Here is a 23,525-nt window from a genome sequence, read left to right as displayed (position 1 = left end):
GAATGGTTTCCTTCCCTTCAGGGCAAGGATTCTTTGAGTGAGCTTTCCGTTTTTGTTTCAGTTGCCTTTTGGCATGGATCACGTCACGCGTTATCCAAGGATTTTTCTTTGCTATCTTTTTTTGTCGTGTTGGAATATAGAATTGAATGCATTCAGTGACCACCTGCGAGAAATAATCCCATAGTCTATTTGCACATCCATTTGAGTTTTGCAGGAGAACAAAAGTATCGAAATAGTTTTTAAGTTTTTCTAAAACAGAGAAGTCATCAGCAGCTGCGAAGTTCAGAACTGTACTTTTGTAATCCCTATGCAACCTAGCGGACGCCATATCCAAGGAAAACATAACCATCTTATGATCTGATATGCCCTCGATTACATTTTCCTCCAGGAGTGAAGATACAAATACAAGGTCGAGAATAGAGGATACAGCCTTAAAAACACGTGTGTAGCTAGACACAATTTGGCATAGGTTAAAACAAAAGGTAATGTCCAAAAGATGTTCACAATGAGCTACTTCGTTTCCTATAATATCATGCAAATCCCATTGAATGCCTGGTAAGTTTAAAACACCAATCAAAATTATTTTGTCGTCCTGACGCATATTATAATCCATAAAACATCTTAAGTCGGTCAGAGTCGTAGCAGGAGAACAGGGGGGTCTGTACATAACTCCAATGTACACAGGGTGATCATTTAATTGAATCTTTACCCATACGGCTTCAATATCACTAGCATCTGGCAAAGTTTGATACTTTATGTCTCTTTTATTCATAAGTGCTACTCCGCCTCCTCTCCCACCTCGGTCCTTTCTTATTAAGACGTAACCTGGTGGTGTGACTTCCACATCATGTACATCACTATGCAACCATGTCTCGGTGATTGCCAATATGTCAGGGTCATGTCCCAAGGTTACACTTTCTATTAAGTGACTTTTGTTCAGTACGCTGCGAGCATTTAAGTTGATGATCTTAAAGTCGGCCTGTTTTGTCTTTCAGGTCATTTGTGGTTGGGTTTAGCAAATGCTTTGCACTTGATCTTCTCCTTGGCATCATCACTCCAGGTGTACAAAACATTGTTGATAAGAACTTTGTCATAAACCAGTCTAACTTTCGCTCCTTTCTTTCTTTCTTCTAGACTTGAGACCCACAAGTTTCTCCGTATCTGAGTTACACGTTTTGAGTAGTCCTCACTAATGTTAATATGAGTGCCTTTTAGCTTGAAACAATTTTTCAGTATGTTTACTTTGTCTCGGTAGTCTGCCACTCTAAGGATCACAGGGCGGTCTTTGCCAGGAAATTTCTTTCCCAGTCTATGTATTCTTTCTATAGAATTCAGTTTCTGGTTGAGAATGGAGCCAAATATATCGTCCTTTATTTTTTCAGTAAGTCATCATCATTCTCAGGGCCTTCTTCTTTTACGCCTCTAATAATAAGGTTGTTTCGTCTCGAGCGGTTTTCTAGGTCGTCAACCCTACTGCACAAAGTACTCAATTCTGTATGGCTTCTATCGACTGCATTCTCAAGCTTTAGCAGCCTACCATCCAGTGTATCTATGCACTTTAATTTTTTCTCAACTGTTAATAATCTCTTTTTAACTTGAATCATAGCAGACTCAGAGGAGGCCTGTTACTCTTGCATTTGCGAAATTTTAGACAGGATAGTTTTTTTGCGTTTCTAGCAGTTCCTTAAACATTGCATCCGTAAGAGGTCCAGGGTTTTGCTCGACATCTCCCGACAGTGAAAGCAACAGACCCGCTAGCGCAAAACAGTCACTTATGCAGTTTAGAATGGTGTGTGGACACGGCAACACTATTAAGCAAGGATCGTCACTACGGAAACCATATTTCCAATCACCAACCTGCACGAGTAGGGGTACGTTAGATGACATCGTCGCGGCTTGGTTGCCGTGTTCACTGCCGCTTGAAGCAATCGGCGTCCCTTTTATAGCCGCTGGCGTGGCGCTGGCGGGCTGAACTGGTGACGTCATCGTGCCACGTAGGTGTGCGCAGTGAAGATGATGTTCCAGCTGCAGGCGCGGCGCCACTGGCGTATCAAAGATATCACCAGCAACGATACCCGTGCCGAGCTTGAACGGTGCATCAAAGGTGTGACGCAGATCAAGCTGGCCCGTGCAGAACGCCGATGAGCCGGTCGACGAAAAAAGGCATCCCGTCAAACCTGCACGAGTAGGGGTACGTTAGGTGACATCGTCGCGGCTTGGTTGCCGTGTCCACTGCCGCTTGAAGCAATCGGCGTCCCTTTTATAGCCGCTGGCGTGGCGCTGGCGGGCTGAACTGGTGACGTCATCGTGCCACGTAGGTGTGCGCAGTGAAGATGATGTTCCCGCTGCAGGCGCGGCGCCACTGGCGTATCAAAGATATCACCAGCAACGATACCCGTGCCGAGCTTGAACGGTGCATCAAAGGTGTGACGCAGATCAAGCTGGCCCGTGCAGAACGCCGATGAGCCGGTCGACGAAAAAAGGCATCCCGTCAAACCTGCACGAGTAGGGGTACGTTAGATGACATCGTCGCGGCTTGGTTGCCGTGTCCACTGCCGCTTGAAGCAATCGGCGTCCCTTTTATAGCCGCTGGCGTGGCGCTGGCGGGCTGAACTGGTGACGTCATCGTGCCACGTAGGTGTGCGCAGTAAAGATGATGTTCGGGCTGCAGGCGCGGCGCCACTGGCGTATCAAAGATATCACCAGCAACGATACCCGTGCCGAGCTTGAACGGTGCATCAAAGGTGTGACGCAGATCAAGCTGGCCCGTGCAGAACGCCGATGAGCCGGTCGACGAAAAAAGGCATCCCGTCAAACCTGCACGAGTAGGGGTACGTTAGATGACATCGTCGCGGCTTGGTTGCCGTGTCCACTGCCGCTTGAAGCAATCGGCGTCCCTTTTATAGCCGCTGGCGTGGCGCTGGCGGGCTGAACTGGTGACGTCATCGTGCCACGTAGGTGTGCGCAGTAAAGATGATGTTCGGGCTGCAGGCGCGGCGCCACTGGCGTATCAAAGATATCACCAGCAACGATACCAGTGCCGAGCTTGAACGGTGCATCAAAGGTGTGACGCAGATCAAGCTGGCCCGTGCAGAACGCCGATGAGCCGGTCGACGAAAAAAGGCATCCCGTCAAACCTGCACGAGTAGGGGTACGTTAGATGACATCGTCGCGGCTTGGTTGCCGTGTCCACTGCCGCTTGAAGCAATCGGCGTCCCTTTTATAGCCGCTGGCGTGGCGCTGGCGGGCTGAACTGGTGACGTCATCGTGCCACGTAGGTGTGCGCAGTGAAGATGATGTTCCCGCTGCAGGCGCGGCGCCACTGGCGTATCAAAGATATCACCAGCAACGATACCCGTGCCGAGCTTGAACGGTGCATCAAAGGTGTGACGCAGATCAAGCTGGCCCGTGCAGAACGCCGATGAGCCGGTCGACGAAAAAAGGCATCCCGTCAAACCTGCACGAGTAGGGGTACGTTAGATGACATCGTCGCGGCTTGGTTGCCGTGTCCACTGCCGCTTGAAGCAATCGGCGTCCCTTTTATAGCCGCTGGCGTGGCGCTGGCGGGCTGAACTGGTGACGTCATCGTGCCACGTAGGTGTGCGCAGTGAAGATGATGTTCGGGCTGCAGGCGCGGCGCCACTGGCGTATCAAAGATATCACCAGCAACGATACCCGTGCCGAGCTTGAACGGTGCATCAAAGGTGTGACGCAGATCAAGCTGGCCCGTGCAGAACGCCGATGAGCCGGTCGACGAAAAAAGGCATCCCGTCAAACCTGCACGAGTAGGGGTACGTTAGATGACATCGTCGCGGCTTGGTTGCCGTGTCCACTGCCGCTTGAAGCAATCGGCGTCCCTTTTATAGCCGCTGGCGTGGCGCTGGCGGGCTGAACTGGTGACGTCATCGTGCCACGTAGGTGTGCGCAGTAAAGATGATGTTCGGGCTGCAGGCGCGGCGCCACTGGCGTATCAAAGATATCACCAGCAACGATACCCGTGCCGAGCTTGAACGGTGCATCAAAAGTGTGACGCAGATCAAGCTGGCCCGTGCTAAACGCCGATCAGCCGGTCGACGAAAAAAGGTATCCCGTCAAAACCTGCACGAGTAGGGGTACATTAGGAGACATCGTCGCGGCTTGGTTGCCGTGTCCACTCTTTTTTTTTCTGCAACTTGTCAAGAATGGTTCGACAACAGACAACACACGACACAAGCAGGTGCTCTCAGTCACCCGACAGAACACCACACAAAGTATAACACAACATATACCTATACCTACGTGCCTATCGGAATTTCGTTCCCTCTACATCAAGAGCCACATGTGGGACACAAGACTCTTAAAATGAGAACTGACATTTTACACGTACAACAACGTAACGGAATAGAATACAACATAAAGTTGGCCCCTTGAGATCACTCTGGACGACAGCGCTCAGCTAAAGCCGTGATGGGGAAAAAATTTTGCCCCGAATCACCAGCGAGAAACCGAAAGGCGGAGAAGGTGCTAACTAAACACACGGCTCAATGCGTCTGTATTAGCGTGTAGCTTTCCTTTTTTGTAGCGAACGTCAAAGTTGTGCTGTTGGAGCATCATGCTCCATCTCAGTAACCGGCAACTTTTAGGCGACGATACCTATGCGGTACTAACAGCTGTTCATACTCTTGACGTTGCACAGGGGAACAACGGTACGGCTTGCTACGGATTGGCTCCTCACAAGTTAGTTCGATATCGTGTTCGATCACCGTCGTGTTTCCGGGACGGTCCGAAAACACGTCTTCAAACTCGGAAACAATCGTTTTCAGGTCCTCCTTCTGGACTTCACTTAACCTAGGCTCTAGGTTCAACTGCTCCAAGATTACCTTCGATCCCCTTTCGATTACATCAATAGAACTCAAAATTTCTTCTTCCTCTTTCTCTGAAGCATTCAACAGAAGATTACGACCGCTTGACGTTGAACGTATTGTTTCATCAAGTTACTGTGGTAAATTTTGTTCGGCTGCCTTCCTGATTTCACTTCATAATCGGTGTCAGAAAGCTTCGATATTACTTTGGCGGCCCCTCCCCAATGAACCTCACGCTTGTTCTTTTTGGATGACCGCAGCAGCATTACCTGACTTCCTACTTCAAAAGCGCACTTCTTCGCCGATTTGTCGTGGTACTTCTTCGACAACACTTGTGCAGCTTTCATGTGGCTTTCTACAAGATATTTCGTTTTCTTAAGCCTCTGAAGGAGGTCTAGAACATACGAAACTACATTAGGGTCCTCATCGAATCCCTCCCAGGACTCGCGTAGCATTCACAATGGTGTTCTCAAACTCCTGCCATATATAAGCTCTGCAGGGCTAAAACCAGTGCTCTCATAAGGAGCTGATCTCAAAGCGAACATAGCGGGAGGAATACACGCTTCCCAGTCGCGTTTGTGCTCGTAGCAAGGAGCTCTCAGTATCCGTTTCAGAACGGAATGCATACGCTCTACCGGATTAGATTGCAGGTGATGGATCGAGCTGTGCACTATTTTTATTCCACATTTATCCAAAAAGGTAGGGGTAAGGCAGTTGGTGAAGACACTACCATTGTCGCATTGGATTTCAGGAGGAAATCCGACGCGTGCAAATATGGATAGCAGTGCATCCACGACTTGAGGGGAATTGAGCTCCTTAAGTGGTATCACTTCCGGAAATTTCGTGGCTACACAGAGAGCCGTCAGGATGTACCAACTACCCTGCCTTGACTTTGCCAATGGCCCGACGATATCAATTACAAGGCGCCGAAGAGGTTCTGTGATAATTGGCACAAGCTTCATGGGTGCCTTGCACTTGTTCATAGATTTCCCCGCTCTCTGACAAGTGTCGCATGAGTGTACAAAATCTTCGATATCCTTCCAGCATTTCGGCCAGTAAAACTCAAGGGAAACTCTAGCCTTGGTCTTTTTTATGCCGAGATGCCCTGCCCATGCGTTTTCATGCGCCAGTTCCAATAGTTGGCGACGATACTTTTGTGTCACCAAGAGCTGCTCATACTTGCGACCTTGCGCATTTGTGTAGCTACGATACAGGAGCCCTGCTATCTCAAAAAATAAACATTCTTTTTCTTTGTTCCCAAGTTTACACTTTTCATTAGCGCTTTAATTGAGAGGTCCTCACGCTGCTATCGAATGAGCGTTTCTCGATCGAGCCTCGACAGCTCACTACAAATTTCCGCTACAGGCGAGAGCGTTGCACCCCTCTTGCTCTGACTCAATGGCGCCATGTCGTCTCCCCCTGCTACGGAAACCGCGCCGGTCGCTTCAACGACGGGCCGCTCGAGTGATTGCTCACAGGGCTCACACGGAGAATTTCCTCTCTGAGGTTCCGTCGACTCGCGGCCAAGGTCACTTGATGCTTCACCACATTGAACAAGATCAAGCGCCTGCGAAAGCTTCCGCGCTTGCTATCGCGTGTGGGCCATGTACGCTAAGTGGGAGAAGAACGATTTACCCTGCTCTTTGAAAAGCTGCTCTGAGTTGTTAGAGAAAAGATACGGTAAACGATCGGGAAGCGCGGCAGACAGCCGCTTCGGTGCGAAGCTTACCGAACGGGCCTTCAATGACAACCATAGCGATTGGTAAGCAAGCACTCTGCTCCTCGGCGACTTGCCTGATCTACGCGCATTCTCCTGTAGAGTCATCCGGAGACACCAATCAAGGATGGACAACGTCCATGGTTGCCACTGAGTCTCGAAGTGCTCGACACGTTTTCCCATTCACACTAATTTCTTGGAGATACGGCTCTAAAAGCCACATGTTTTTTCCGATTCTGAGATTGTTGCGAAAGCAAACTTTTGCTTACAGTTTATCACGATGTGCCCTTCCTTCTTGCAGTTGTAGCAGATTAGCGGCTTCTGTGATTCCAACGCCCGTTTGGTATCAGTGCGTTGTTTAGGAACCGCACTCGATTTCTCCGCTTCTGTTTGCCCTCCCCCTACAGTGCCCTTCTTAAGAGACGGGTCTTTCTTGAAATTACGGTGGGGAGCGGGTTTCCGTTGATCAGGTTTCTTTGAAAAGCCCTCTTTCCTTTCATTCTTTTGAACGCGCACTTCCCTGCTATGCAACTTTCGGCGAGTATAATACTCCTCATCTAACTCTGCTGCCTTGTTTAGCTGTACTTCACCAAGTTTGTCCTGCAGCCAAAGCTTGACATCCTCCTCGATGTAGCGGAAGTATTGCTCCAATGCAATGCATTCAACCACTTTATCGCGATCGTCATAAACACATTCGCCCTTGAGCCATTCAATTACATCGGCTTTAAGACGAAACGCGAAGTTAACGTGTGACTCATTCCCCTTTTTAGCATACCGGAACCTTTGCCTGAAAGCCTCGGGTGACAACTTATAACGTCTCAAGAGCACTTCCTTAACCTCGTCATAGCTCTCAAACGCTTCCCTCGACAAGCAAGTTATCGCGTCGGACACTTCGCCGGCAAGAAGAGCTAACCGGTTCTGCGCCCAAAGAGACCACTCCAAAGCGTTTCGCTCACAGACGTGTTCAAACTTGACGAGATACTTCGCCATGTCCTCGCCTACTACGAACGGTGGCAGTTGGTCGCGAATTCTCTGACCGCTGATCTGAACTGTCGCAAAAGCTACGCTAGGCACCTGCGAACACTGTAGGATTGCCAATTCTATTCGTTTCAACTCAAGGCGCTCCTGTCTCTCGGCCTCCTCACGGCGTTCTCGCCTTTCAGCTTCTTCACGTTCGCGAACTTCTCGCCTTTCAGCTTCCTCGCGGCGTGCTTTGATATCCGCCCAGGCCTCATCGGCTTCCTTAGCCGACACTCCTTCATCTTTCATGATCTTGTGTATCGCTTGCTTTCGTTTCGCACGGCCCAAAGTGATGCCTAGTTCCTCACAACTTTCGATGAGTTCCTTCACTTTAAGGTTTTCCGTCATTCACACTAGCCTCTTGCTGTTTGCCCGTGATAAGAATCTACTTGCCAGACTCACTATAAGTCTACTGGCAAGACGCGCATGCAATTTTAACACTGCCGTGTTTACACCCTCCGCATTAACTTTGGTTTCAAAGCGCTCTGACTCGGCTCTAAACGATCAAAGCTCACTCACCAATGCTTCACACAGCCCTTCTTTAAAATACTATAACCTAAGTTAGAGTAGTCTGGTGAACTGGGGGGAAACATCAGGCACTCACCGCATCGATGTCACTGACACCGGCCGATCACGCAGCTGCCAACCACTGTTACGAAGCGCGCCTCCAACGACGTTACGAAGGGCGCCACGAACCTCGCCACTGCCACCACTGTTACGAAAGACGGCGACGCCAACACGGTCCCGAAGGCGCCACTGCTCCGATCTCCACCGGCACGGTCACCAGCCGTTTGGTAGCGTAAGTTTCTCAGCTCGCGACTGCTTCTGCGCAGAGCTGATAAACGAGCGGACGAGACGACGGTGAGTTAAACAAGGTTTATGTACAGCATGGATACAGAGGCGTTACAAATTCGGCACTGGGGCCGACAGTTTCGAGACTCGAAGAGCCGAGCTCTCTTCTCTGACACATAGATCTACTGCTCGCGACGTGCCGCAAGGCTTTTTTTTATATGCACCGGGTGGATTCTTTTAGTAACCAAATGTCCAACCAGAAGCGCCGCTGGTCGTGAGGTCAGAATCCTCCATTAGGGTCGCCGCTGGGCCGCGTCATTCTCATCAAATTCTCAGCTCGAGTTCTCAGCTCAAATTCTCAGCTCATTCTCAGCTCGAGCAAGCGAACGCGACACCAAACACCGCGCTGCGCGCGGAGTGTCTGCCGCCAGCGAACTTCGAAGAGGAGAGCGAGCGTACGCTTGGCCGCCGCCACGGACAGCGCTGAGCTTGTTTGGAGCTAGCGCTGAAGAAATCGACGGTAACGCGACCCTTTTTCACGAACTTGAGTGAGTGCAGCGCGCAAACGCGAGTCTGCTGCCGCGGCCAACAGACGGCGCCGAGCTGCTTGCGACCGACTGACAGGAAGGCCAACTGTAATGGCGACCAATTTTCACTGAGTTCCGACGCTAGGGAAAGCCCCGCGAGCCCGTGCTGGTGCACTTACAGCACGCTACATACATTAACGCAGCTACCAACCACGCAGCTGTGTTAAGTGCTCTTTGTAACTGTATACTGTAGCGCCCACCTGCTATGGTCTCTTTGGAGATTGGCAGTACTGTGAATAATAATAACCAAGCTCGTTAGGACCGTCCACAACGTGCTTTCGACGACTTCTACCACACCGATGAGGTCTCAGCCAATATCGTCAGCCCGGAGCTCGTCGCGGCGGCGAAGACAGGCGAGCACTCGATGAGCGAGCGTACGGGAGGCCGACGGCAATGGCGGCCAATTTCCAGGTGGTCGCAAAACACAGTCGAACTGCTAACGCCGAAGCTGACCTTCACGATGGATTTCGTGCGTGCTACATACAACACGACCGAGCCCATTGCAGGCAAGCGCGATCCTTGTCGCGCTTGCCCAGAGTCGGACTAAAGTATATATCTGATAGGCCTGCTGTCTTTTCGGCCGCCATATTGGCATTCTCAACTCTTGCTGTCTTGCGTTCGTCGTGACTATCTTGAAGCCCGAGATATACAGCGCGGCGTGGTGACTTGTCGAGACTTGCTCCAGACTTCATGGGTGCAGCGACACGTAAAAGCAGGAGCCCACACTCATCCAAGCGTACACACAAGCACCACGTCACAATTCCTAGATCGTCGAATCCAGGCGGCCGTGGTCGAGCACTCCGAGCGCGACGCAACGCGAATTGTCGCCAGCAAAATACGGGGAAAGGATGAGCCATGAGAGGAGGAGGACGGGGAGGAGGCGCACTGCCTGCATTTACCGGGCGGTTCATCCCTTTGGAGGGTGTTTGGAGACTAGTGGTTTGCACGCGGCCGCTTCCCTCTGTGGTTGTTCCTCAATGGTCTATCCGTTCATGATAATAAGGGTTGCAGCGCGAGCACCGTTCATCCGGTCTATCCGTTCATCGCACGCCTATTGGGTTGTGTTACTTCTTTTTCTGGTAATTTTGCCTTAGAGTGTAGCACCGAAAGGCCCCAGGCAAAGCACCTACGCGTCAGTGGGAGTACGCAACTGCCCCTTGGCACACCGTTCATGCAGATTTTGCTGGCCAGGTGGAGGGGAAGATGTTGCTAGTGGTGATCGAAGCGTACACCAAATGGCTGAAAGTGCGTTGCATGCCCATTATTCAAAGTGCCACAGTGATCGAGGAACTGCTAAACCTTTTCGCAACGGTTGGGCTCCCCAAAAAGCTCCTGACGGGCACACTCTAAAAAAAGAGCGAGTAAAAAGGGTGTCTTTTTGTCCCACAACAATAATCGTCATCTATATTGCGTTCCATTCTTGCGCTATCGCCCCGCGCCCGGTACATACCGGTCATGATCGACATGCCCATTATGAGGGTTACATTGCGTTCTCGATAGGAAAGTGGCCAGCGCCGAGTCACAAGAAAGGAAGCGCACGCAAGCCTGATGACGATTATTGTTGTGGGACAAAAAGACAACCTTCTCAATCGATATTTTTTAGAGTGCAATGGCCCGACCTTCGTTGCCTCCGAATTCTATGTATTTTTAAAAAAGAACAGGGTAACACATGTCGCGAGCACCCAATACCATCCCTCCACTTAAAGCCAAGTAGAGAGGATAGTGTTCGAAACAAGACAAATGTTAGCCAAGAACCAAAGAGGAGCATTTGTATTCAGGCTGGCACGGTTCCTGCCCAACAACACTGCACTGTGTCAAGGGCAACGAGAAAAATACCAGTCACTCTAATGTTCGGGCGTGACATAGTCACTGCACTCACACAACTCCGGCCCCAGCCGTCTGAGAAAACACCCTCGAACAGCATGCATTGCTCCCTGAGAGAAATTTCTGTAGGCCAAGCCGTATTCATCCGCAATTTTAAAGGCAGCTCTTCATGAATGGACAGAAAGATAATAGAGAAGCTCGGGCCCAGGTCTTGGATGAATAAATGTGGAACGGGAACGTTTCGAAGACACCTATACCACATAAAATTCGGTGTCGACCTAAGTCGGCCAGTACACCGCAGGCCAAGTGGGCACGGAAAGGAAGGCGAAAGAACTCGAAAAGTAACTGTGCCGGATCCATACTTGCTGGATCTACCATCAGACTCACTTGTGTCATCAAGCTTCAGCCTAACAATGAGCCAGGGCCACAAGTACCAGGGACCCAGCTGTACACGACAACGGCATCACGTCCGCAACGACATCGCCAACTTCCAGATCGCTATGGTGAGAGGCAAGGCATGTGATGTTCTACAAGCGATTCACTGCCGTTCTCGAAAAATGGGCGTACCGTCATTCCTGGAGTCGCAATCACGGGCTTCCGGAGCGAAAGGGATATTGGGTGACGGGTTTCCCTGCAGAAGGGACGCAGCGCATCAATCGCGCATTCCGCGAACAGGCGCCGTTTTGCAAAAATAAATTAGTTCCTACCCAGCAGCCGAGTGGTGTCGTTCTTCTATTGGAACACCACGCGAATTTCACAACGCAACAATTAACTAATTAACCGGGTGCATTATGACCCGGAACAGCAGTAGCCCCTTCAAAATTTTAACGCAATTTTTTCGCACCACACTGGACTTCAGCGGCCAATGCAAGAAACGAAGCACTTTGACGTGATGAATCAAAACCACAAAAAAAACAGAACCATGGTACCATGTTATTACTTTGTGATCGCGGAGGTGTTGGCGATGTTTTTTAGGATATTTATGGCTGTGCCAGGAGAACTGTGACCCCAGCTTTCATGCAATTGGACGTCGTGAGGCCAAGATAATATAGGCCTTAGTTTGGTCCTCATCCTTCTATCATAAGATGTGTGTTGCACAAGGAAGGCACGCGAAAATCACAACACAACTATTGCAGCCCACATCGACGCCTTAGAAAAGGAGAGCATGACGTCGATCCCCTGTAATCAAAACGAGAAGACACATGGAGGCGCAATAGCCCTTTAGGTCACGCTTGGTACAAATGGAGACACACACCTCAATGGCACGTCACGCACCGTGTGTTTGATCAAGTGACTTGAAACTTAGTGTGCACATTCGAAAAGGCCTTCTGGGTGGACAAATGGCGATTATTTAAATGATTCATGTGTGGCGTTTAACGTCCCAAAACCACCATATGATTATGAGAGACGCCGTAGAATGAGGGCTCCGGAAATTTCGATCACCTGGGGTTCTTTAACGTGCACCGAAATCTGAGCACACGGGCCTACAACATTTCCTCCTCCATCGGAAATGCAGCCGTGATTTGATCCCGCGGCCTGCGGGTCAGCAGCTGAGTACCTTAGCCAATAGACCACCGCGGCGGGGCAGGGGATTATTTAAGATTATTATGTTGTGTATTTCTACAGAACACGACTTTGTTGAATATACTACCATGTTCGACGATTGTTCGACGTGACGGATTCCAAGACCAACGTGAAAAGTACTTTTTTTCTTCGCTGGAAACAAATGCATTAAAAAAACAAACTGTATGTTTTTGAGCCTAATAGGGGATTCTTTTCAAGCAATTAGTGAAGCTGACTGGTGACAGAAACTTTAAACATTTATTTACACTAAAACTTACGCGACGCAATAACGTTTCACTTCATTTTGTTGCTTGGAATGTTATACTGCGGGTGTGGGCCCAGGAATTCTGCGACGCGAATTTGACACGTTTCTCACAGAGCATCATAATTCGTCACGAAAGGGGATAGAGCATCAAATACTGGCTCACACCATCTCGAAGGCGGTGAGGCAGCTCTGAAGCTTTATTATACACCGTGATTCTGACGATTGGGTAGTGCGGCTCGAATGTCCCGCTTTCGTTTCCGCAGTCGCACGTGGTTGGCGCGTCGAACACAGCGCATACAGTCTCTCTTCTTACCTGAGGCGTAGGGTGCGTTCGTATAAAACTTCAGAGATTGACAATCGGCTCGCAGTGACGGCATATTAATACATTTACGGCTAATGGGCTTTTGCCGAGACCAAAGCGAAATTCGCATCACCCCGAAAACCATACGTGCTGTGGTCGTTTGACCCAGGTTTTATTGTACGTACAAATGCATGTTTCCGATTTGTACCTCGAGTGTTTTTTCACTTGGCATAGCGTTAATTTCGGTCCATGTGAATACTTGTAGTGCCTACGGCGGACATGATGTCAATACGTACCTCGTGGTCTATGCTTACTCGGCGCAGTTTTTTTTTTTTGTGGAGAGGGCGAGTAATTTAACGCAACTATTGCCACAAAATATAAATGCCAAGCAAGGACCATTTATCAGTACTTTAGAGTTGGAAGTAAAGTGCATGAGAACAAGAAAAACGAACATGAACCCCAATTAGCGACTTGGAAACTTTTGTTTCCACTTCGCGAGAGTCAGCAACCTAATACCGCTAGGAATTTTACGGAAGAGCGTTCGTTTCTAAGGAAAAAAAGCACCAATGTTCTTACTCCAGACTCGAGTTCCACCAGTGCTCTCAAAACCAAAAAGAAGCGTTGTCGATGAAGTTATAAGCCAGGACTGAAAAAATAAGGACAATCAAACAGCCACACCTCAACGTACGATATGCGAACTCAATTTGAGCCGTTCGAATTCCGCAGATTTTCGCGCCACAGTGAACAGGAAATCAAACTTGGGCAACGGTGCTCCTAAAGAGGCAATATCTCATATGTTGTGATTGGATTTCTACCTCTCCATTTTCTATCTTACTAAGCTCACTTTGCAGAGGCAGAACTTGAACGCAGAAACTGCAAAGAGAGGGTGCTGCTATTCGGATATCGACTTTTCCGAAGTACAAGAAAAATCTGGGAAATACTATACAGTGTGCTTGCGTTTCTCAAGAAAAATCCATACGCGCTCTTTGTTGGCTATGATGTTCCGCGATACTTGTATTATCCTCCATACTATCCTGCGAATAGAAAACTTTTGTTTTGGCATCCACAGAGCAAACAAACAAACAAAAAACTCGCAGCACATTGACGGAAGAATTGAGGATGAGCGGGGCGAAGTGCCCATACGTCCGTCCGTAGCTGGGTCTGGAGAGGGAGTATGTTAACGGTGGGGCCGCACGAGCGGAATGCATGAGCACGCTGATTGGCCGACGCGATGTTCGCGAAGTGCTGGCAACCGTTCGGCGAAACAGAGGTGTTCGATGGCGACTATCATCAGCAGACGACACAAAACGTACACTTTTGGCCTTGCAGGTTCAATTTAACGAAGTACGTGCACTGTTACGTTCTGTTCTCCAGCGGCATGAGTTGCATGGTTGTGGTCGTGGACGCTAGAAACTCTACAGATGGGCCTTAACCTGCGTGATTGTTGATGTTCTCTTAAGCTGCCGTATCTAGCATGCGATCAGCCCATCTGCACTAGGTGCGTTCTGCGTGACATCGCCGTGCTTGAACGTGCCCGCGCTTCAGCTTGCTAGAACACGACGTTCCCGCACACGTTCCAAACCAGATTATTCAAGTAGGCACGCTGACGACGATCAGCCATCAATCGCGAGGTTACAGACATGTAGGTCGAGACAGACAGACACAAATCTCAATGCCCCCCGAAACGCTACTCCTTTAGAGCAGCGCCACGGGCCGCTCTAATGAAGTGTGCAGCGCCGGCACGATGTGACAGGGCCAGAAATCAGGGCTCGGCAACCTACTGCGGCCGGGCCTCATGCACGCGCCCCCGCACGACGTCCGAACCCTCCCCCCTTTCCTTGTGACATATTTTCTGAAGGCTAACATAGCAGTTTTGTGCTGAAGTAGATTTTCGCTTGTAAGTTTTAATTGTTTGTAAATTTCAGCTTTGTAACATTTGTGCTAAAATACCCAGCACTTCTATATATCTATCTATTCCAGTTTTTTTTGCATTTTTCTCAATTCGCCAATTTTTTTTTTCCTTTACCTGTGCTGAATTTCTTATCCTACCAAACTGGGAATGTAAGGGGAGATAATTGCAGGTTGTGCAATATTACGACTCATGCACAGACCAGTGGGCAGGCACACGTTTCATATTGTCGCGACGTGAAGACAGAGGTCGTATTTTAAGAAGCTGAGAAAGCAGCAGCGGGTCGGCCTTTTTATTGACCGCGCGCCAGAGAGTTCCTCGTCTTTCTTGTTGTTGCGTTCTAAATAAAAGCGTGCGGATCGCGTATGCACTGTCGCGTTCGTCTTTCACGGAGGACACACGTGACAATACACTTAACATAACGAAAATTACGCAGCGTGAGGCAGCACAAAGGCATATATTCCTACAATGCACACAGACATTGTTTCTATGCTCCCTTTACCTAGAAAGATTCACCCCAAATGACACAAGAAAAGACAGCAATGCTATGACAGTGTACAGTGAATATGGAAAGAAAGATGAACGACATAACATCTACATTCTCAATTGTTTCCCATTTATTTTTCAAGCAGTTGTAGCCTGAATGGTAATTAAACGCACTTAGAGTCAGCCATGATCCAATCAAGAGCCATAGTAGCAACAATTCTTTGACACCAAGGTCAGAGTGTGATGAAAACAGCACACTGCACTGTTTATGTTTATTATTAGCCCACATGTACTTAGCTCTTTGCAATGTGCCTGTTGTAACAGATGTCGATCGATGCGATACTAAATGTGAACTGAAAACACCAAGAGAGATGTCGAATTGCCCATTTCATTGATTTTTGCACAAGCCAACTATGTAATCAATAAAAGAAGGGAATTCAAAGGGCTCGTTTTTCTGTTTAACTCAACCTTAATGAAAACCAGAAGATAAGTAAGCCAATAAAGGTATGGGTATAGTTGACTGTATTGTTTTAAGTGTATCGTAGCCATTGTGTTATAGATGTGCATAACAACAAAGTGGACAAAAGGCAAGTTCCACCTACAAGCACCAAACCTGCTACCTTTAATTGGTGCACCTCATGCTCTACCGTAACTCAAGCTGTATAGCATTGCCCGCATTATCCAAAGGTGGGCATGTTCAGTCGCTGTTGGGGGCAAGTTGTCTTTCCATCCACTTTGCTTTATGCACATACATATCACAATTATACATTTACAACGGTACAATTTAGGTCCTCTGTACCTTTCCTTAGCCTCACAATTTTCTGGTTTTTATTATACTGCATAAGTGAAACTGGAAATTTTGCAAGAAGAATGCAGCAGCCCCTGAATGATTTCATGAAGGGCAATGCAAGCTTGAATGCCACAACGAACCATCATCACTTGAACACTAACTGTGTCTGAATAAAATAACCTGATGGTCATCACATGTAACTAAACTATCAAGTCCAGCTGCTATTAATGCATATGAACAATGACAAACTGAGGTCCACACATTCAACAAATACATCTTTAGTTAGATGGTTTTTACAATTATGCATGTTTTTCAATTCTTTTTTTTTTGTATCGCATTTTCACCAAGCATACAACTACGATGTCATTATGTCTTCCCTTGGTGTTTTTATGCATATGATTGCAATACTCTATGTGGTAATTCTATCTTTTGTACAAATGTACATATTGATGATTGATATTTTGCTTGTGTAGTTACCAAATAAACTATTTCCCCTTCTGCTAGTATAGTTATTTGCTTTTGCTGGTACATATCCCTGTATTGCTCCTGCATTGGTTGGTGCAAGCTTTTACCCGATCTTCTGTTTTTATTTACTGCACTTGATTCAGTGAAACGTAAACAGCAACTGACTTACTAGATGTCGATAAACAAATTGTGCAACTCCGTATGACACACTGATTGTGAAATTTTTAAATGATATGAGAATTGGCTGTGTCACCAATGTAAATATAGTTTCCCTTCAGATCCACCTGTGAATATTAAGCCAAAATAAGTTAACCTCTGCGATTCGAGACTACATGTAAGAGAATGATAAACAACTTTACTGAAATAGACTGCTCGGTTACTATAGAAGGAGCCAGGGCAAGGGAAGAGTTGTGCGGGTTCTGACACTCTCCACAGCTTCTTCAAGCTTGAACATTTTGGGTTGCACTAAAGTATATACACGGCTTCACATCAACTACCTGTGGCTAAAGTTAGCCGTTCACCACATAAACACTGCCCGAAAAAAATTCTTGAGTTGAGCCATGCATCGAGCACCTTTTGCGCGGCCCTGTTGGCCATTGCAGCTTAACGGTTGCCAATTGATTTTCAATTACAGATTGCAAAGCCACATCTCCCATGGCCATATGTTGGGTCTCTTGTTAAATGATCGCAAGACGATTCTTGCCAGACGCTGCATGCACTAGTAGTTGGAGGTATTGTCACACTAACTCTATCAGTTAAGAAGGTGCTTGCATCGTACTGGCTTCTGTGTAGGGAACTGTTCAGGCTTGTTGCTATTTTTTGTAAACAAACGAGTTCATGTGACATGGGATGAGGTCCACATAGATTCTTGCTCCTAGATCAGGTGGCTTGTGTGTGGTTCTATTTTATCATACCTAAGGCATTGAAGAGTAGTCACATTAAGACGGAGGGCCCCTGGAGTGTTTCACTGAGTCTCGTGCTGAATCCATATTGGAGATCAGTTCCCATTGGCTATACCTCACTTACATTCTCCCTCTCCCCCCCTTCGGTGCACTCAATCCTGCTTTGTCAGCCAAACTAGCACAACTCTCTGCGAGTACTTCACTGATTTAGTAGAAATGCAGTATAATGCATGTTATGAAGCCACATTGCTGACACACTAGTATTTACTAATTCCTTAATTCATTGCCTGTATTTCGCCTGAGGGTATTGCAGCAAGAGGGTTCCAGCAACAATAACATATGGACTGCACAAAGTGTAACAGTGCCTACAATCTCAGCCTTACAAATCCAAACACATTGCTTGTGTAACATAATAAATGGTCTGAACGTTACTTCGCCATTTTGAAAAAACAAAAAACAAAAGATTCATGTAGCACCTAAATGGTAACAAACACAAAATATGCACGCATACTCGATTACGGTGGTGGATTCTCACAAAATACATAAATATTCTGCCATGGCATTAACTCGAGGTAGTTCCGGGTAAACAAAATGTGAGTGACATGTAGCTTCCACAACTTCAATGAGCAGTTTTTGTATTGATTCACAGCATGCAAGCACAACAAATTTGGCTAAACCTTGGTCAGCTGGGTTTTTTTTGGTTTAACGTGGCGAACAGCAACGAAAGCTATCACTTTTTTCTTTATTTAACAACTGTAGTAAAAAGAGACAAGCCCCGGAGCATGAAGATATCGACCTCTTTAAATTGCACTGCAATTTCAAAATGAGTCTCTCAAAAAAAATACATGGCTATGCATCATATTCGCACTTCATACTGCTGGAGCTATTGTCTAAATTAGAACTTGTTTTTTCAGAGCATAGCTTGGTATACTAACTGGTCAGTATGCTCAGTTACACTCATTTGAAAGACATGAGTCAGTATGAGTGCGTGGAGAGTGAGTAAGTAAACACGAGTATGAATGTGAGCGAGTACTCTCAAGTGGGAGTGGGCATGAAGCAAATTCAATCAAATTTACTTTCATTCTGTAATACTGAAAGGACTGTGATGAAAATCTGTTTTCAGAACAATGAATGTTGAGAAATTTGATCACAAATGAACTTAGCAGTGATTAACAGGGCACTATGTGAGCGCAGGAACACCGACATGAGCTTACTCAGAAAGTTGTGCAGTGATACTTTAGGTCCATAATTTACTCCAACAATTTGGTGCAATGAGCTATGAAATTCAGCTTCATGGCATGATGCAATTGTAGTGGCAATACACATGGCTGAAGTCTTCTATGTATTGCAGCTTAAACCTTACCATGTGTGTTGACGAACTATGAGGCGTCGTTTCTCACCAGCTTCTTTAATTTGTATGAATGCTTTCACAGTTTCACATTGCTTGCAGCACTTGGGCAATATTTTTTCAGAGAGGTAGTAACACATGTATTTATTCTTTGTTTTTACTGTTATTGTGTTCTACTAAAACCTTACTGTTGCACTTTTTCCCTCATAGCAAGCGACACCTTTATGTATTGCAACATTCTTAAATTGTGTTCATCATTTCAACATTCACCCTAACTAAAAATGGTGAGCTGAGCTTATCGACAGTTATACCTCTTCTACAGAAAGAAAGTAGGCCTCATTCACACTGAAAGAAGTGCTTAGGATGGCGCATTTAAGATACTCTAAAAAAGTTATGCCAGTTTTTTCGTGGTTTGAACAAAGAGTGCACTAAAAAATTTTAAAATATGCTCAAAGCATGCATTTTGATAGAGATAGGACTGGATTCTGGCAACTGTAAATTCAAAATAGCTGCAGCTCTGCTTAGAAAAAGAAAATGCATGTTTGCCAGAGCTTTGTGCAATGACGAATTTCACTTTTGCTAAGAGTGTGGCTGCAACTACATAAAATGGCGTTCTTTTTTCAAAATTTCATGATTAAGATATCATTGCTTTTTAATCTTTACTAGCAGTGGATGCTGGTAGATGTAAACACTCCCCCCCCCCCCCAGGCTTTATTAACTGGCTCGCTTGTCCCTGCGCATTAAAATTTAAAATTTCAGCTGGACATGTTCTGCGGCGAAGGCTGGAGCTGTTGCGGCACTTTCTGTGCTGCAGTGAAATCAATCTTCGGCATATTCACAAAAAACATTTTGCTTGCTGTATGTGGAATCAAATATGGAAATAAGAAAAAAATCAGTATTTTTATATCCCTTCTGGCAAAAAGTGTGGGTGAAAAGGGGCGATACCGATTACAAGCATGGTAATAATAGCACGGTACATAACCAATCACCTAAGTAGTCCTGGAATGTACAGTGACTCAATAATGAAAACCTTGAATAATTGTTTGCTACATCCGACTCTTGACAACTGTACTCATCACTGTAATGTTTATGTCATGGTAGCTTAGCAGACAAAGTGTTGTGCTGCTAAGCATAAGGAAATGGGTTTCATTTCTGGTGATGGTGGCTACATTTCAATGGGGGCAGAGAGCAAGAGCACCAGTGTACTATTGTGAGCAGTGTGAGAGAACACGATTGGATGAACAGAGAATTGGCTGTTGTTGCACCATGCTTTATTATCACAATAAATTCACGTGCAGCTAGTGATACAATCAGCCCTAGCAAGGTGGCAGTGGCAACGCCTAATAGTACCATGGTGCCCTTTGTTAAAAACAGAGAACATAGGGCTCACATTTGTCCAACAAAAGCTTCATTTATATTTTACGAGTTCGGCTGCTGAATTGTTTGCAAACAGTGCCTGATAAAAGTACAAAATTTCCATTGAATGACTGTATAGATTGGGCTCTTTGTGACTGATCATCCGAACACACCTGATTCAGTTCAAAATAAGAATAGTAGTCCAGCTATTCGAATGACCTAATTGAATTCTTACACACACATAGCTTTCTACCAGAACACAAACATATGTAAAACAATATAATCAACTTCACAGTCCTCACCAAATAATTGTTCACTAGTCATCTGCTCTCACCACTGCCTGTACTATTAACCCACACAATTATGTACCTGCAAGAACTGAGAACTTATGATTCTTTTATGTGCGAAATGTTCTAGTCTGAAAAAAAAACCACATGCATGCTTATCGTCCAGTTCAAACTGACGTCCACTTATCAAAAATGAAGGTACCCGAAATTCAAATTAAAACACTCCTACAAGTATTGTATAGACCTGTCAGCTCACACAAACTAAGACACTTAGTAGTGGCACGTCACCAAAAGATGTACTTGAACCACACAGGTAACTAACTTTTCAAGCAGATAGTACATGGGAATACGCTCAAAGCGTGCGACAGAAATACACTCAAAGCTTGCATTTTGATAAAGATAGGAATTAAATATGGCAACTGTGAAATAAAAATAGCTGCAGCTCTATTTAGAAAAGGAGGCATAACAAAACGCATGCTTGCCTAAGCGATGTGAAATGACGAATTTCACTTCTGACGAGAGTGTGACTCTAACTACACAGAATAGCCTTTTTTTCTAAATTTTATGTATAAAATTATCACAACTGTTTATTGTCTACCAGCAGAGGATGCTGGTAGATGCAAACAAACCCCCACAAGCTTTATTCACTGGCTCGCTTTTCCCTACACATTATTCTTTTAATTCTAGTTGGTGCTGGTAGATCAAACAAACCCCCACAGGCTTTATTCACTGGCTCGCTTGTCTCTGCACATTATTCCTAAAATTTTGGTTCGAAATTTTCTGCACTGATGGCTGGAGACTTTAAAGCACTTTCTGTGGTGCAATGAAGTGTAATGAATCCTCTGCACATTCACAAAACAATTTGCTTGTTGTATAAAGACACATGGAATCAAATATGGAAATGAAATAAATCAGAATTTTTTTTATTGCTTCCGGCAAGAAGTGTGGTTGAAAAAGGGGTGATACCGTCTACGAGCATGAAGGAAATAGCGCAGTAGATAACCAAACAACTAAGTAGTGCTGGAATGTTCAGTGACTCATTAATGAAAACCTAGAATAATTGTTTGCTGTATCATATTCTTTGACAACTGTACTCATTGTAACATGGGTGTCTGGGTAGCTTAGCAGGCCAAGTGTTGTGCTGCTAAGCACGAGGAAAATTTTGATTCTTGTGATGCTGCTTGCATTGCAATGGGTGCAGAGAGCAAGAGCACCAGTGTATTATTGTGAGTACTATGAGAGAGAACATGAGTGAATAGGAATAGCTGTCGCCACACTGTGCTTCGTTATCACATTAAATTCACAAGCGGCTAGTGATACAATTAGCTGCTGTTTTGTATCATCTATAGCAAGGCGGCAGTGGCAAGGCTTACTAGGACCATGATGCTCTTTGTTAAAAATAGATAACGTAGCGCACGCTAAAAAACAGAAAAACGGGGATTGAAGCGCGGCACGAGGATCTTCGCGCTTTTTTACTGGAATAAATGGCAGTGTTGAGAGTCGCTGCTTGATCTTTCGAGGTCTATTCGTCCAGAAATCTCATTCATCGACGAACGAAGTCTTCAATTTCACCACCTTTCCATTGTTTTCATCAGCTGCTGCCATGAAGCATGCAACAGCGTGTTCGAAGCTATTTGCCATACACTTCCGTATTTCCTGCCATAGTGTACTTAATAGTATTATTTTAGGATGGTGTTATAGAACACGAGGAGAATAATCCACAAGATCCCTTTAGAGTATGTAATAAATATGCTATGCCTTTTTCGCATAATGTCAAGGATGATATGCATGCTCCTTTACTGGGCTTAGATTTGTTTGAAAAAGGCTTCGATTATACTTTACAAGTTCGGATGCTACATTATTTGCAATCAGAACCTAATGAAAGTATAAAGCTTCCATGCAACGATCGTCTAGTTTGGGCTCCTCTATGAATGTGATCATTCGAACACACCTGATCCTGTTCTCAAAATAAGGGTGATAGCCCAGCTATTCGAGTGACTTAATTGGATTATTACACACACATAGCTTTCTACCAGAACACAAAGATATGTAAAACATCAAAATCAACTTTACAGTCCTGACCAGATGTGTTCACTAGTCATCTGCTCTCACAAGTGCCTGTATTAAAACCCACACATTTAGGCACCGACAAGAACCGAGAAGTTATGATTCTTTAGTGTGTGAAATGTCCCAGTCTGAACACAAAACCACACCATTGCATATCATCCAGTTGCATAACGTCCAGGTATAAAAGAATTAGGGCACCCAAGATTCAAATTAAAACAATCCCTTAAGTAGTGTATAGACCAGTCAGCATATGCAAATTAAGCCACTTTATAGTTGCACCTCACCAAAAAATGCACTTGAAGCTCACAGGAAACTAACTTTTCAAACAAATAGTACGTGAGAGATGCAGATGAATTCAGCTTTTATAATTTAATCAAGAAGAGCACATGATTGATTATCTGCATGAATTAATTAGTAATACAAACACATCGCATGATGCACAACACATAAAACAACACCTAAAGCTGCTGCAACCCACTGCATGTATACGTCAAAGGACACTAGAGGCCCCTTGAAAGCTATGCCCTCACCATAGAGCAAAAGGAACAGCAAAATAGCTCAGAAATAATAAAACGTGCAAGACAGCTATGAAGAGGCAATGAAACTAATGCATTTCACTGTGTAATCTGGACACCGAACGCAGCAAACCAATACGTTCCACGTTTGTGTTCAATGAGCATGAGTCCTATCTAGATTTCACCTGCAGGGGATTACTTGAGAAGTTAATGGCATGAAACACACACAATTGACAGCACCTCACACTCACGTACAAAGTACACTTTGCGCCTTTCAATGGGCGATATTACATCCAAAACCTAGCACTGGTCTGCTGTTTTTTCATGAATAATTCCTCAAATGGTGATTAACTCTCGTACTAAAATCACAATAACATCCCTATTAGCTTCTTTAATACAGATGGCAATTAGGCCTCAGGCCATGCTCAGTCACTTCATGTGTGTGTCATGTTTCAAGTCGAACACACCTGAAGACGTCTATTGTCAGTGC

The 23,525-nt window shown here is 45.8% G+C and overlaps 1 pseudogene; it reads right to left on the bottom strand.

Annotated features, from left to right (window-relative positions):
• Positions 1 to 996: 996 nt before the first annotated feature.
• Positions 997 to 2,990, bottom strand: LOC142768736 (uncharacterized; annotated as a pseudogene).
• Between the last annotated feature and the right edge of the window lie 20,535 nt (positions 2,991 to 23,525).

Source organism: Rhipicephalus microplus, chromosome 8 (genome assembly GCF_043290135.1).
Source record: "Rhipicephalus microplus isolate Deutch F79 chromosome 8, USDA_Rmic, whole genome shotgun sequence".
Taxonomy (NCBI): Eukaryota; Metazoa; Arthropoda; class Arachnida; order Ixodida; family Ixodidae; genus Rhipicephalus; species Rhipicephalus microplus.
Note: the sequence above shows the minus strand (reverse complement) of the source record. Positions and strands in the feature narration are given on the sequence as shown.